This window comes from Silurus aristotelis (genome assembly GCF_946808225.1).
Source record: "Silurus aristotelis genome assembly, chromosome: 6".
Taxonomy (NCBI): domain Eukaryota; kingdom Metazoa; phylum Chordata; class Actinopteri; order Siluriformes; family Siluridae; genus Silurus; species Silurus aristotelis.
The window spans coordinates 26,787,530-26,804,736 of record NC_139579.1 but is presented as its reverse complement, the minus strand read 5'-3'; the positions used below and the strand labels follow the sequence as shown (position 1 = coordinate 26,804,736).

The 17,207-nt window shown below is 38.2% G+C and overlaps 1 protein-coding gene and 1 long non-coding RNA gene across 3 annotated transcripts in view; one reads left to right on the top strand and one right to left on the bottom strand.

Annotated features, from left to right (window-relative positions):
• Positions 1 to 17,207, bottom strand: part of LOC310727808 (leucine-rich repeat and fibronectin type-III domain-containing protein 2) — a 144,356-nt gene that overhangs the window by 84,417 nt on the left and 42,732 nt on the right. The gene's annotated exons all lie outside the window — the stretch shown is intronic.
• Positions 4,344 to 5,557, top strand: LOC310728214. The gene is made up of 3 exons (XR_014534211.1): positions 4,344 to 4,433; positions 4,526 to 4,725; positions 4,848 to 5,557. It is a non-coding gene; the product is annotated as an uncharacterized lncRNA (long non-coding RNA).

Genomic DNA, 17,207 nt, shown 5'->3' with positions numbered 1-17,207 from the left:
ATGCCTTCGCTGACTCCCTTTGTAATAGTAGTTGGAAAATGGCACATGAACAAACTGGGAGTCAAAAAATTTAGGGCTTAAACTATTACACACAATTACTTAAGAAATCAGCAATACAACAATGTCTTTGTGTGATTCTTTTTTTAAATTGCACAGTGAAGAAGTATGAGTATGAGAACTTTTTAAATTAGAGTAGTACTATTATAATATATAGTAATAGTAATATAAGGTGTATCAAGCTGTTCTCTAAACTGTTACCACAAATTTGGAGACCTGCAATTTTATAGGATGTCTTTGGATGTGGTAAAATTACATTTTCCCTTCACTTGAGCTTGGAGTATTAAACCTGTTCCAGCATGACAATGCCACCTGGGTAAAAAAACAAGCTCCATGGTGTTATCGTTTACAACTCTATATAAGTAACTCTCAGAAAGAAAAAAAAATGATCTTAAGTTTTATAGAGTATGTTTGACAGTGCTCTATTATGGAGAAACATTATAGTATAAAAAAAGTAATCAAATGCATCCAGCCCTTATTTAAATTGCTCTTTCATAGTAAAATTAATTTGCACTAAATTTTGTACACTTGCACTTTATGTAGTGTCACAGTAAGTTTTGTGTAGTTGTTTGTAGTATATTGTCTGATTTAGCACATTGGCACCTTGTTTCACTGTGTACTGCTCTGTGTATGGTTGAAATGACAATAAAAGCCAACTTGACTTGACCTGACTTGAATAGTTAAAAGGTATAATAGGCTACAGACCCCAAAAAACCAAATCTTAAAAAAGCCTTGTCTGCCATAATCTATTATTTTCATTTTAATATTGCTACCTTGCAAACTAATTACCATTTTTTTAAATACTATTGTTCAACAACTTTTTTCTATTTAAAAATTAAAATAAGATGGTGATCTTTCCAGATCACAATGCACTTTACATAATGGCCCACTTAGCTTATATTACCCAATATAGAGGGTTATGACTGGGTTGCCAGGTTGGGATTGTTTTAAAAATATTATTATCTAAGATCCTGTTTCATAGTAAATACTCAGAATGAAAATAAATTGTATAAAAATTAAAAAACAGAAAAAAGTACAGTGGATCTATAATGTGAGGAACCATTTGTCTATTTCACACATAAAAGCTGAGAAAAAGGATATATATATATATATAGGTGCCAATGTATAGTCACAATCTGCTGTGTTTTAACACAGTCTCACGGCATTTCATGATATAGTCAAACTTTATTCTATTGATTTGTGTTCATGGACACGAATTTCCCTATTTATTTATTTTTTAATAATTTTTTAATGCTGACAGTTATGCTAAAGGTAATATTTTTTTCTCCATTTTATGGAGATATATGGTTAGGGGTATGGTAAGGTAAGGGTTAGGGTTAAACTGTAATAAGTGTGTGTGTGTGTGTGTGTGTGTGTGTGTGTGTGTGTGTTTGTCTAATTAAAACAGTCTCATTAATTAAACAGGAGAATATATTTACTGAATATATTTACTGACAATGGTTTATAATGGCGAGTAGCTTACCGAATATGAAGCAATAAAAACTGGTATAAAATCTCCTGCTTAAATGTTGAGTAATAGTGCTTGAAGATTAAAAAATCTATAACAAATGAAAGAAAAACAATACATGTGGTTTTCAGTGGCAGAAAGAAAACTTTGGCAGAGGCACCAAAAATACTTCCTATTGAACCAGATTACATACAAAGGCGTCCTCAGTGACACAAAAAAAGAGGGAAATTCGTGTCGATGAACACGAATCAATAGATTATATCTCGTGACTATATCACGAAATGAGACTGGGCTGTGTGTTTACAGTTATAATTATAGCTAAGTTTTTATTCGACAATAACCACAAATTTATATACATTTATATAGTTACATAGACATTATAGATTTTAATGCAGCGCTTAGTGATTTTCTTTTTTCTTCTGTTCAGTCCAGCTCATGTCTCTTTCTGAAGGTAGGTCTATTTTATAACATAGCCTGGATGATGGTGGAAAGGTTTCAACTGCTGTAGAGCTTTTTCAGATTGAAATGCTTACTCATCCATCAGGATAGCACACCCGGTGATAGAGTTGGAATAGAGCAGTTCACCATAGCCCATCTATCATCAGCTTCAACAAACCTGAGCGGCAATGGGATCGGTTCCCCTGATACTCTTTCCTCTGCACGTCGAGTAATTGTTGTGTGGGTTTCGTCTTCCGCAGTACAATTAAGTGGGCAGTCAGTGTTCAAATGGACTTAACTGATCATCGGGGACATATAATACACAAAGAAAGATTTGTGAAGTGGTACTTCTAGGTACCTAGGTTCATCTGCGTTTAAGAATTGAAAAGACTGGTGCTTAAAATGATTATTATTATTATTATTATTATTATTATTATTATTATTATTATTATTTTAACACTGTGTTCAAAAACCCAAATTTGATGGACAGCATTGAATTTTTTTTATAAACCAAGTTGATCAACCAATGATCTCTAAAACAGGTCAAAGGTAAATCTTGTGAACCTTCATTCGTTAAATGAACAAAACACAGAATTACTGAATTTCTAAAAATAAAATAAACAACCAAGAAATGAACAGACACTAATACAGTACAGTAAAAGTGTAAATCATGTCTCTTGCAATTAATATAAATCAAATATGCAATCAAATATATACATATGTACTGCAAATTTAGCCTTGTGCATTTTCAATTGTTATAATCCAAAACTGTAGTTTACATCAGGAAATACTGAAATTGTGCAGCGTCATACTGACCACATGACTAAATATTTTGACGAACTTGTTTGTGAACAATTACAAAGGGACTTTTCATTCTGATGGAAATGATATATTTATTGACACAAATACTTACTTTTGAAAGATGAACTAAGGATTTTGAGAAAGGTGTAGGCGTTTGTAAGATATCCAATGTGTTGTGCTGTTTGTACACATTGTTTTGAGAATGCACTTACTGGTTTGCAAATATTAAGGACAATTCGAAAAATGATCCAAAGCAACTGAGAAAAACTGCAATGTAAAAGCCTGGTAAGAGAACTAATTGTACGTAGCTGCTAAAAAATAATGTCATTTAATAGCATAAGGCTTTGTGCGAAGAAAAATGTAATTACTGTGCAGATATAAAAAATAAATAAACAAAGCCAAGGAAGTGGTATTCCAGTGGATAAGATGTTGGACTCCTGAACGAAAGAGTCATGACCAAGCACAAGCTGCAAGCTGGCCTCTTATGCAAACCCTTAACCCTTGAATTCTCAGTTAAATAAATAAAATTATTGTGAGTCACTATGGATAAGGGCCATAACAAAAACACTATGAACACCATGAAACAAACAAAAACCTGAACATGACAAATGACCAATGTCAAATGATCATTAACGACAACCAAAAAAAAAAGGCCAGAGAACCATTAGTTACTGTAAATATGAATCACGCACTGGAAGATATGTGCTGTGAAATGACAGTGAAGAATTAGGAGAAACGCAGTTCATAACCTTGACAGATAACGTCTCCAGGTTACGTATGTCAACAATACTTTGGCAACACTTCTGCATTGTCCACGCTCTAAATCACGTGTGTAATCCGTTCAATGGAAAGCGCAGCGTCGCAGACGGGGTGACGTCACAAGCAGGAAGCAATAAAAAAAGCGCATAGAGTGAAGTCGACGCCAGCTTCTGTGAGAGAGAAGAAAGCGCTGCAGGGATCCCGGTGGAGACGCAGTGTCTCATCCCCTTAGGAAACCAGGAGACGTTACCCTTCAGGAAATCAAGCTGCATCAACAACGCTTTGGGATCAGCCCGCAGTGTTGCAGATTTTGTGGAGACACTACAGCGGACCAAGCCTTAGAGGCTGCCACACTCCGGGAAGTTCTCTGGTCAGCCTGCTCCATCAGTCGTAAGTGTTACGCGATGACCAGAAACTGCCAACACAGGGCCCTGAAATAGGAACCCAAGATCTCTCCAAACATCTAAGCACGTAGTGCTCACCATGTAACCTTGATAGTATGGAGGAGATTGCCCCTCCTTGAGAAGCCTTGGGTCCTGAGCCACCACTAAAAAGGTCTCATGTGCAGGAGGCAAAGTGGAATCACATTGGACGCTGCTGCCATAAGCCCGAGCAGTCTCTGGAACTGCTTGACAGTGAGTGACTGCCCTCCTGACAGCTGTAAGGATGGACACAATGGCGGCAGGAGATAGCTGGGCGAGCATTAGTGTTGAAATCCATACAACACCTAAATAAGTGGTTCTCTTTGTAGACAGGCAAGCACCTACCAGTAGGGGTGTGGTTGGCTAATTATCCCAAGACTTTTTAAGCGGGCACTGGGCAAGAGGCCTCAAAATGTGGGCCCTGTTTTAAAAGCACATGGGATATAGTGCTGCTTTGTTTGGTTGTGTTTGAAGTCGCCCTAGAGTAGGTAGGCTAAGTGTGTTACTTTAGTTTGTTTAATTTGTTTATTTAGTGGGATTTATTTTGATTGTATGGAAAAAAATTTTTTTATTTATTTAGATGCAGATAAATTGAGCAATGCTGATTGTGTATGTTGACAGCTGCTGGTGTAGGTAAATATATGGGCTTTGTCTTATTTGTTTAAATAAGATGGCATGAAAGGTTTTATTTGTATTTCTCTTTGGAAATGTGTTTTGATTCAGATCTGGATAAATGCTTGAACAGCAACTGGTTGTTATATCTGCTATCTGCTAATGAAGGTAAATTTATTTAAAATTTAATTAAATAAAAGTGAGTCTGCAGTTGGTAACCATGGTTTTAAATGTTTTTAGTGTTTTAAAGCATATGATGTATTGTTAATTTTTGTTTTTTTCTGTTTTAGATTTGTCAATTGCTGTTTCTCCCATGTTGTTTTTGTTTGGTCCCCTGGTTGGCCGGTCTCAGGAGTGTGCTGCGTGGTGGCAGCACATGTATTGTGTGAATTGTTTGTGTACGAGTCCGGTTGGCCGGGGCCTTGTTTTTTTTGTATTCTTTTCTTTTTATTTGTAGTGCTGATACCTTCCCAGCCTTATGCTGCTAGCTTAACTCATGGTGCTTGTCTTTTGTGTGCGTGTGTGCACCCCTTTGTGTATGGGATTTAAGTTTGCTGTGTTTTCTTTTGTAGTTATTAGTAAAGGGTTATGTTTTAAGTTGTGTATTATTATTTGAATTGTGGTTATTTCATTTTTAGTGTTTATTGTAAGAGGGATGTCCCCCTATGCCTAAAGGTTTGCCGCACGCAACGAAAGCAGTTATCATAGTGAAAGAGTTGAGCTGGCTGTTAACCTCTTTGAGAGCTGGGACTAATTCTGGATGAGCTACTGGTATCAATTATTTTATGTTTAAGTGTTTAATTATGTATATTACTTTCTGTCCTATTTTGCAATCAATTTTTGTACCTTAGCCATCTGAAGGGTTTCGTTTTTGGGACCGTGCTCTAAACAGGTTTTTTCTCCTACAAATTCGTTTTGAAGGGGTGGCGTTGTTGCTACATCTGTAGTGGAGAAAGCACAATCTTTTTGCCATTCAGCCAAAACCCCAGCTCCATCATATGAGCAAGAACACATGAAATGGATAGGACGCAACCCACCATACTTTCTGGGAACTATGAATTACCAGATGTAGAACCCAGACACTCGATGGGACCACCTCGATGGCCTCCTTCCTCAGGAGAGTGTTGTCTACTTGTTCCATGACCAGAGACTGCTCGAGTGTCATCAGGGTGAGACACACCCCATCAAACCGGGGTGGACAGAACCCAAAGTTAATCATGTAGCCTCTGTCGACACATCTGGCAGAGCTTCCCAGGCTGCCAGGTAGTCTCAAAAGGGTATCAGTCTCTCGAGACTGACCTCTGGTACGCCTAAACCCGGGGCTACGCCCTGGTGCAGCTCATGAGCCTCGAAGGAGGCTGCAAGTTCTTCAAGTCTGCTATGACTCCGGGTGGAAATCGAGGAGTGTGCTCGCTGAAGCTGGCTGTGTCCTGAAGCACTGAGCATGGCAGGGTTAAAGGACCAGGTCCCTGGCAGTGCCGGGGGCGGGCACCGCGTAATGAGGTGCAACACTCTTTTTCCCGGCGACATCGACCCATAGCCACATTCTTTCAGCCCCGTGACATTGGAGTACAATACTGCTTTTGGGCTAAAGAAGCAGGCCAAATACGGCTTCACCCAGGACCTGGAGACCAAGGTGTGCAGGTCCGGAAAGAACAGCAGATCCCGATGTGAAGGTTGTGAAGCAGGCTGCAGAAAGCGTTCGTCAAGCTCGACGAAAGCGCGCTCTGCTCATCAGCCAGCCAAGACAGGTCTAGCTCGGCAACGGCTCGAGCCACAACCTCCATGGGCTCCTCAACCTCCAACTCGCAAAGCCCTCCGGGACAAGCCTGTCTCAAAACCCTCTGTGAGATCCATTTGCGAGCCCTAGGAACTAGAGGGTCCTGAATCAAGGAGCGGGGTTACCCTCCTCAAAGAGCGCCTGGCGGAAGTGGAGCAAGCACAATGTGCACAGTCGTCTCCCTCGAGAACCTACTTTGCTCCCAGACAAGCCGCACAAAGGCTGTGTGTGTCACCCTGCTGGTGATGCCACGCTTTCAATTGGATGGATTACACACCTGATTCGTTTCATGAACAACGCAGAAGCGTTTCCAAAGTGTTGTTGACAACATAAAATGTAACAATAAATGTATAGAATCTATGAATTAGTATAATAAGGTAACATTTATGACAATTATAAAATCTCACCTAGAATAAGTAAATAAATCAATCAGTAAATTTCTATCACATGTTAAAGTCTGTTAAACTGACTTTCATGTGTTATTGAATTATAAATATGGAGCTTATATGAATTTTCTGCAACAGGAAATAAAAGTCTACACTTACTGTATAGCATTCTGGAAAAGGAGCCTTTAGCATTATTTGGGAAAAAAATACCTCTGGTATCTAGTCTAGGTAGAGAGAAGCTGCTCTCATTATGGGTCACCACAGCAGAACATTGGTTTGCATATATAATTCGGTAGAGAAGCTCCTTCTTATACCTATATCCCCCCAGGCACACACACACACCACCACCACCACCACCTTCTATCCAGGATGAGCACTGAAAATGCACTGGTTTGTGTAACCCCAAGTGGCTTGAAAATGGAGCCCAGGCTGCTGCAGTAAGAGTGAGGGATTCTTAGTTTATAGACCACCTAGGAACCTATATATGTTTAATTAGCTTTGCATAAACAGGAAACGAGAAAAAAATAATCTACCTGTCACATTTCCCTGAGGCAATTTTATGTAATACATACAATTTTAGGAGGGGGGGAACCATACTGCAATACTCTAATAATAAACATAATACAAATGTTTCCTCTCAGGGCAAGAGCCAGAGGCTTTTTTCTGACAGGAGAGAATTTCGTGAAAGCTGCCTCTTTTTGAAGTTATATTTGCCTTCGAGGAAAATAAACCACAGTTCAACAACTTTACTGCTTTTTAATAAGTGACAGAAAAATGTCAACACCAGAGGTCATAAATTGTTATTTGAAGGCAATTTCATTTAAAGTTTTCTTTTTTCGTGCTATTCATTGCTATGTTCTGTAATGTATGTGATGATTTCAATTTCAATTAATGGAATTTCATATACAGAAATTTAAAGCATAAATTAGAAAATGGAAAGTTGGTGATGGGCTAAATAATCTTGTTAGGCAGGGTGAAATTGGCCTGCATGACCTCCAGTCAAGACCCTGCTCATACAGCAAATAGCCATAAAATTGCATGGTATATTGCTAGTTGGTGCACATGACAACCTTTTGTGACCAAAAATAATCCAACAATTTTTCTGTCCATTTCTCTGTATGATATTGAAAGGGACAATCTTCCAATAATGTAAGCTACAATTTAGCTCAATGAAAATTATATTTTTTTTAGATGCATTGATTTGACATGACATGATTACCGTAATTTCCGGACTATAAAGTGCACCCATATATAAGCCGCACCCACTGAATTTGACAAAAATTTCTATTTTTAACATAAACAAGCCGCACCTGTCTATAAGCCTACACTGTCTACACTGAAACTAATGAACTTTACACAGGCTTTAACGAAAGACACTAAATGCAATATGTTGCGCTTCCTTTAGGAGCATAGCGGTATTTTGGTAATAGCCTGGCACTGCATTCTTCCACTATTACTGCGTGTGTGGAGACCGAGGATTATGTCCTTATTATTTTCTGATGCTCATTTCTTTCAAGTTTCTTTGACTAACCTGTAACGCTGTTGCCAAGTTTTGGAAACCTGTCTGTGCTTATATGATTTCTGTTGTAACTGGAGTTAGCGAGCTCTCTCATCACCCAGACTCAACGTGTTACAACGGCTTGTAACTAAACTGTAGCCTACCAAGTAAGTCATTGTTTACTGTCTTCATCCTTCCTTTCACAACTACAGTGGTACCTTGTCCTACGAGTGCATTAATGTACGAGTTTTCCGAGGTACGAGCGGCCACTCGGTCAATTTTTTATTTTTATTTTTTGCTTTGTTACGCAAGCAAAAAATTAAGGTACAAGCTCGAGACGGCGCTGCTAGAGCGAACCCAAAAAGCGGAGATTGTGACGAAAATTAAGATAAGCAAAGAAGAAAAAGTTAACATTTTAAAGTTTACGGAGACATAGTGTACAGGAGTTTTCCCTCCGCCTCCGCTTATCGCCTCTACCCCCCCCCCTCCACACACACACACACACCCCACCGGCGTTTTCGTTAGCTCAAGTCGTCTCATCTCCAAGGAAAATACACTGAATAAAACCTTATTACATCTTTACAGAATCTTTCTATTATGTTTTTAAACAATATTTGTTATTTAGAAATGTATTTTCCAATTTAATAACATGAAACATAAAAACGGGGTGTCATTTTGAGGGTTGGAACGGATTAATGCCATTTTAAGTATTTTCAATATGGAAAACTGATTTGATGTGCGAGCAAATTGAGATACGAGCTCGTCCACGGAACGAATTAAACTCGTAGGTCAAGGTACCACTGTATTTCTCTCGGGAGTTTATCTTTTGTCACTGTCGTGCGCCACCGGTGGAAGTTTTTCTCCCGAAGCCGTGCAGCTCAGAATACAGGTGAGGTGTGGTTTTTTTCGTTTCCATTCGGAGATTTAATTGGTCTAATGTTATGTCGCTCAGTTTTTTGGCTTGAAGGTTGTGAAACCGGGAAAAACCCAGGAAAAAAATCCATAAATAAGCCGCTTCGTTGTTTAAGCTGCGGGGTTCAAAACGTGGGGAAAAAGTAGCGGCTTATATTTCGAAAAATACGGTATCATCTGGTTGAGATTAAACTAAACCTAAGGAGAGGAAGGAAAATATTTCAAATGAGACTTACCACAAAAAAGACAAAATACTTGCAGAGACAAAACTGTCCAGCAGAGTTCAATTAAAAAAGGCAAAATGGTGACATTTATCTTGCTTTATGGGAGTCCTGGTTTTGTTTGTATGTTCTTCTCTGATCAATACTCACACACTCCATGTCTGAGATCATCGTTTCCAATGATTGGCTGTGTTTGTTAAATAGTTTTGTGTGCCTAATCTTCTGACCATCATGAGAAGATCGGAAACACCCTGAAACTGTGTTACACTTCAGTGTATGTTAGGTGTGTAACAGTACACAAAATTCTCGGTTTGGTACAAACCTTGGATTTTAAGTCACAGTTTAGTTTGTTCGGTATATACACACACACTGTAGTGTAACAGTTTCAGGGTATTACCGATCTTCTTATAGCCTTGGCCATCTTTGTGGAGAGAAATAACCCTTATTCTCAAATCCTCAGAGAGTCTTTGCCATGGGGCACTATGTTTCACACAAGTGAATTTTGACTTGTGTTCCCTGGCATTCTAGTCCATTTACACACTTCTAATCTCAAATAGTTTCTCTGGAAACATATGTGCAAAGCTTGGAACTGCTGAAAGAAACAGTGCCCAACTTATTTATATCTGTCTTTCTATCCATTTTGAGTGTACTATTTATTCAATATTTATACATTTCATGTATTTGGTTTCATCCTTTGTTTATCCATGCCTTATATTCAAATGAATATGTTTTGTACTGACTAAGCCACCACCACCCCACACTGGTCAGCCGTTTCAAAGTGATGCGATGCCATTTTTGTGTGCCGATGCATGCGCTTTCTCTGAGTTTTTGGTGAGTAGTTAGATTATAAATGTTTTAATCAGTTTTTGTATGTTAGTACTGAAAAACATTAACATTTAACATTTGTTAATTTAGATTAGTCTCTTTCTCTTTTATCAAAAAAATTTTCATGAATAGTGGAAAAACATTGTTTTAAACAATTTAGGACATTTTGTCCGTTACCCTGAAGATTTCGAGCTCCCGTGCGGCCGACACAGTCGTGCTTGAACGCCTGTAAGGAGAGTTCTGCAGCCTCTTAGTCGTCTGTTTATTGTTCTCGTTTTTTTCCATTAAGGGACTGATTGCAAGCATAGAAATCTAGGTGGTTTTCTCACTCGCTTGCAAACATTAGAAACCATGTTTTATTTGGATACAGCCATTGATTTAAATAGAATGAGTTGAAGTTGAGTTCATTGTGTTGCGGTTGGTCTTTTTAAAACTGTAAAAAAAGTTTAAAGCTATTTCAACATTACAGACTAAAGCATGGAACTTATGCTAGAATGAGCCATTTTCTTGATTGCATTAGGAATGTCTGGGTAATTTTCAATTAAAAGTGTACTTAACCGAGTTCCACAAGAAATCATCTGATCAACAGCCTAGTAAACATGTACCAGTTAAGTTTAGTTTACTTTTCTACATCAGTCTACCCCTTCCCTACTGCCATTCCTCTATGTTCATTCCTTCTTTGTATTCTTTTTCTTGGTTCTCCACTTTTTCCCTACTTTACATTTTTATTCTGGTCTTCTCCGTTCTTAAATCTCTTCCTTTAATCATCTTTTATCTCATATTCTCTTAACTGTACTCTCCCACTTTTCATGTTTTACCACTATTCCTTCTTTATTATCCCCCTTTCTCATTCTCCCTCCTTTTCTGTTTGTGTCATCTCTGTACTGCTTGTTGAAAGCTCAGTAATTTAATAAATTTGAGTATCTCAACCAAACTGTGTTGTACCATATATTTCAGACCACTAAGCCAAAAGATGTTAGGTCCCTTTGCTTTTCTGAACTGCCCATTATTTTGGGGGATGATATAATGTAAGTGATAACAAAAAAATAAATAAATGGATTTAAGAGCATTCATTTTATTCACATAGCTGGTTTATGGACTCATAACTGAAATTGTATTGAAAAAAAGCTTTTCATTAGTCAAAACCCATAGACAAGCAGAAAAAAATTCTAATTTAATTTCTGACAAGAGGCAGATACATCCAATCTACCCCATAAAAGAACAGATGAGAGGTGGACACTTCACAGATGTCTCAAAAAGTCCTGAATGTGCTCATGTTGCCCATAATGGTAATCAAGGCTTCATCTGTTTACTTTTTGTGGAAAGATAGTTATATGCTGTACTTCTTAATCGGTCTCATTAATTTTTTGTAAGAATAAGTAAATCCATAAATCATCTGCATTATAAAATATGCATTCCAAGTTTATAAGTGTGTTTTGTATAAGGATGAAGTGTATAGTATAAGGATCCTTCAAACAAAGTAAAACAAAAAAACATGGATGAATGGATGGTGGGATGGATGGATAATAAAACAGTCTGCATGTCATGTTTATGTCTACATACAGCAGTATCCAACAGACATTCCAATCATCAAAATGTTTCTGTTATAGTTACTAATCACCTTATTCTTATCACATATGCATTCTCCAGATTCTGACTGTGTTGTACCAAAAAAACTTTCCAGTGAATCTAGAATAGGGTCACAAACTGCAATCTGTGGCATCAGTTTTAAGATTTTAACTTCGATCTACCAGACTGATGAGGACAAGGACCTCCATAGTGAAAGAGCACTCACATGTAGCACGGTCATGTTCCACATGACCAACAATCTGCCCCGAAATTATCTGTGCAGCAGTTTGAGTAGTAGCCTCCCAAGGTCTTCGATCATGGCTCCTTAGGGAAACATGCAGGCAAACAAACAACTGCTGTCACTGAGGCAAGGAGCCACAGATTATATAATAAGCTCCTGCACCTGGCTACAGAAATTGGGAGGAACAAACCCAAGCTAAAAACTGCTTACAGTAGAGCAGACACCTCAGTGAAATGCTGTAAGTAGAGCTTATATCTGTAGATCCGCTCGCACTTTGACAATTCATTCAACGCTTTGTGAGACCTGATAGAATTCGACAAGACAGACAGCGCCTAATTTCATTTCATTTCCTCTTATCACTGCCTTTTCGGGAACAATAAAAGTGAGGCCATGAAGGTTAGATAAGGTAAGAAGACACAGCGAAGATGTTGGGCAAATTGGTCCACACATTAGTCTTTAGTGTAGGGACTAACTCTGAAATCCAAACCTTGCACCAAGGCAAAGCAGAGTCATCACATTGCCATCAATGTTCCAGTAATAGAAAATTTAATGTTAGTGAGCTTGCAGTGGTTCTGACTGACTCTAGGGCCACATGAAATTTTACTTAGCAAAATGCCTATACCTCCACTTAGATACACATTCAGCTTCTCTGAACATCATCCCATTGGATCTGGGGACATATCAAGGCACAAGCAGATTGGATGAATTTGGGTCTAATTGTCTTAGTCCTGCATATTATGTATAGGTAGGTTAACCAACATTTCCTAATTATTTGCGCAAAGATTTTTCTCTTTTCTCTATCAGCAATTTAATTTAGCATTCTATGTAAAGCTAAGCCTAAAATTCTCAAATTGTGTGGTATAGCATTACATTTACATTTGCGGCATTAAGCAGACGCCTTTGTCCAGAGCGACGTACAAAAGTGCTCTGAGTCTCTATTATGTTCTCCATGTGCTCTAAAGGATCTGTTACTTATACTCTCATTACAATACATTTTTATCTCACCTTCTCTGGCTTTTTAAGTAGACACTTGGCACATAGAGCTGTACTGTCACACACTATATTAAGCCAACCAAACTTCCTTTTTGAACTCCTGGAAAGTAGTTCCGACTAAGATCAATTATAATGTTTAAAAAATCCTGACCCCTAACAGTGTGGAAATGTTGGTTCAAGGGTGTGCATACCCATTTCTTGTGGTAAGTGACTACTAAACCTTGGGATATGCAAACCTCAGTTAAATCTTCACTGGACCTTCTGGACCCTTTTTAATTTCACACTCACCAACCAAGCTTGAAAGGGGGGCAACCTATTTCCAGAGTGTATTAGACTAAAGCCTTTCATTTTCCCCTTGGCCAGGTGGGCCATTAGTGGACATAGGAAATGTAGCTAAATCTCATTTTCAGATGCTATGCGCTGACAGCTAAAATGTTAAATAGTGGTACAAATAACACCTTTTTATCCATATAGATAGGAAGGTGTGACAGATTTTCTATAGAATATCTCATTTATTTCATGAATCAATGCTAAAGCTGTGTCTCTTTCTTCTTGTAGGAACTGAGACCAAGACCTTAACAAGACCTTTACTCAGGGTCCATTTAGATGTTATGAGTAGCCTGGCCTCCCAAATTTCTGTCCTGCTTGTATCCTTCTGTATCTGCTTGAGTGTACAGTGTGCAGCGTTAACTCCTGTGCAGTGCTTTTGAATCACACTCACTAGGAATTTCTGTGACAGTAAACATTCGGGGCACTCCAAATACCACAGGGTAAAACATGGTGGTCCGATTTCAGAAGCCATTTACCAGGACAGCATCTATAGTATTTTGCCAGTACACTACACCAGTCAGTCAAACATTACATATTTGAGTATTATTATAAATATTTATATACACTATATAGCAAAGTATTTACTTATTCATCTAAATCATAAAGTTCAGGTGTTCTTCTATGGTTACAGGTCTATAAAATCAAGCACCTGAGCATACCGACCGCTTCTACAAACATTTGTAAAAGAATATATCGCTCTCAGGAGCTCAGTAAATTCCAACGTGGTATCGTGATAGGATGCCACCTAAGTCCAGTCGTGAAATTTCCTTACTACTAAACATTCCACATTCAACTGTTAGTGGAAGCCTTCATGTGGCCTCCAGATTAGCTCACGAACAGTGCATAGAGAGCTTCATGGAATGGATTGGACATCGAGCAGCTGCAGTCATACATCACCAAGAGCAATGCAAAGCATCGGATGCAGTGGTGTTTGGCGAGTCTGGGTTTGGCGGTTGCCAGGAGAACGGTACTTGTCTGACTGTATAGTGCCAAGTGTAAAGTTTGGTAGAGGGGGAATTATGATGTAGGGTTATTTTTCAGGAGTTGGGCTAAGCCCCTTAGTTCCAATGAATGACATTTTGGACAATTTCATGCTCCCAACTTTGTGGGAACAGTTTGGGGACGGCCTGTTTTTGTTCCAACATGACTGCACACCAGTGCACAAAAAGCAAGGTCCATAAAGACATGGATGAGTGAGTTTGGTGTGGAAGAACTTAACTGGCCTGCACAGAGTCCTGACCTCAACCCGACAGAACACCTTTGGGATTAATTAGAGTGGAGACTGTGATCCAGGCCTTCTCCGTCCAACAAATTTGCTTCTGGTAAAATGGTCAAAAATTCCTTTTAACACACTCCTAAACCTTGTGGAAAGCCTTCCCAGAAGAGTTAAAGCTGTTACAGCTGCAAAGGGTGGGCCAACATTATATTAAACCCTATGGATTAGGAATCGGATGTTACTCAAGTTCATTTGCATGTGAAGGCAGACCAGCGAATACTTTTGGCAATATGGTGTGCATATTATATATATATATTATTTTTTTTGCTGCATTGAACAAAATCACTATTTCTGTGCATGGAGCCTTAAAACCCAATGTGTGACTAGAAATAGCATGACAACAATCAAAAAACATCACAAAAGACCATAGTTGTAGATTAATACTTCGAGGAAGCTGTAGAAAATAACTCCCCTCTGCTTTCAAAGATTGTGCACATTTTTAAAACTGTCTGGTATATTTTTGTCCAAGTTTTTCATTTTCTGCAGCTCTACCTATTCTCTGTGTGTACCACATAATTCTCTAAATCTGTGCTATTTCTTTAACTACAAAAGCTTATCGTATATACTTAATTTGTTTCCATGCCAATTACATTCCATGTGCCCAGTGAGCTCACCATGAATAGTGGTTAGTGAGTAGTACTATCGACTATGATATTTAAAATAACTTTTTTAATTTATTCATTGTTTATAAAAAATGTGTTGAGTTCCTAATTATCTACGACTAATCGAATTTGTCATTTGTCACAGTTAGTATGTAATTTTTTATAACCCCAATTCCAAAAATCTTAAAATCAAAATGCAATGATTTGCAAATCTCATAAACCCATATTTTATTCATAGTAGAACATAAAAAAAAAAAACTTGGTAGGGCCATGTTTACCACTGTGAGGCATCCCTTAAAAAATTTAATAAAATCCACATATATCTGCAAACTGAGTAGATGCTGTAGTTTTGGGAGAGGAATCCTGGTAAATACATGTTTCTACCTGCTCAACAGTCCTGGGTCATTTTTTATTTATATTTTTCTTAACATAATGTGCTAACTGTATTCAATTAGAGAAAGGTCTGGACTTCGATGAAGAGTTTAGGACTCTTTTACTGCACAGCCATGCTGTTTTAATAAATTAAGTACAGTACATGGTTTAGCATTGTCTCCTGCTGAAATATGCAGGACTTTTCCTGAAAAAACAAATAGGAGCATATGTTGCTGTAACACCTATATATACCTTTTAGAATTGATGGTGCCTTTCCAGATGTGCTAGGTGTCCATTCCAGGCATTAATGCACCCCCTACCATCAGAGCGTCTTTTGAGTTTAAAAAAAGTGTGTTCTCCATAAAATGGTCCATTTCCTCAATTTAAACATTTGATAACTGGTATATGTTTGTCAGGGATCCACCAGCCACACCCTCGCCAAACCCTCCAATCACTCCAAGCAACCAACTCACCAACTTATTATTCATCCACACCTGGTCCAAATCAGTCACTACAATATAATAACCCCGTTTATCCACAAGCTCATTGTCCGTTCTACAGCTTAGGCTAATGAACATTCCGGACTACCCAAGCTACTCCATTTGGTTTCGCTAAGCGTGCAAGATTCTGTTTGTTATTTGTTCTCACTCTGCCACAGATTTCTCCTGGTTTGATATACCCTAGTTTGGTGCTATTTCTCGTGCTTTCTGCCTTGCCCTTTTATTTCTCATTAAAAGGCCGTCGTTGAATTCACTTTGGTTTCCAGTACGTTCTTTGCGCCTGACAATGTTTTACTGTAAACATTTTATTTTTAATTTTAGATTTGCACATTACATTCTGTTTTTTACACAGCATTCAACTTTTTTAAAATTAGGTTTGTTTTACATTATTTGATGAATGTATGCTAACCTTAAGCTTTTTTAACCTTAAACAGGCTACTTTATATTTTGCTGCTTGGAATTATGTATTTTATCTCAAACACCATACACCATAATATTCTATAAATCAGTATATTTCCTAAAGATGAAATAAGAAGGGCTGATATGCAGGATTAATTGAAATACTTCATGCAATCTGTGCTGGGTGAAGCCAATATCAGTCTCTCAGATCATTTCTGACTATAATATTTCTCCCCATCTTATTCCAGAGTAAAACCGTTGCCATGTCTGGGACAGGAGAGTGTAACTAATCCTCTCTCAGGGGTAAGATGTGAAGCACGCCAGATGGCAGAGTAAAAATGACTAAGAAAAGTGTCAAGTGGTGGACAGCCAGGCGTACTAAGAGCTTTAGGGCTCACTGACTGGCTGTCAATGTGGCCACATGTGGTTACGCCTGTGCAGCAGCAGGTCACTGGCTAATGACTTATAATGATTATATAATGGACACATTGCTGTAGATGAGAATGAAGCAAAAATGGCATGTGAGTGACTTCTTTAATAAAAATTTGGGATTATTAATTAACTTCTTAAAGAGCAATTACTGTTTGATTTTTGCTTTGCCAGTCTTCTGTGCAAATATGAAAAAAGTGTGTGTGTGTGTGTGTGTGTGTGTGTGTGTGTGTGTGTGTGTGTGTGTGTGTGTGTGTGTGTGCAGGTGGAGCAGAGTCAATGCCAAAGTTAGCAGTTAAAGTTTTATGCTAATCCTG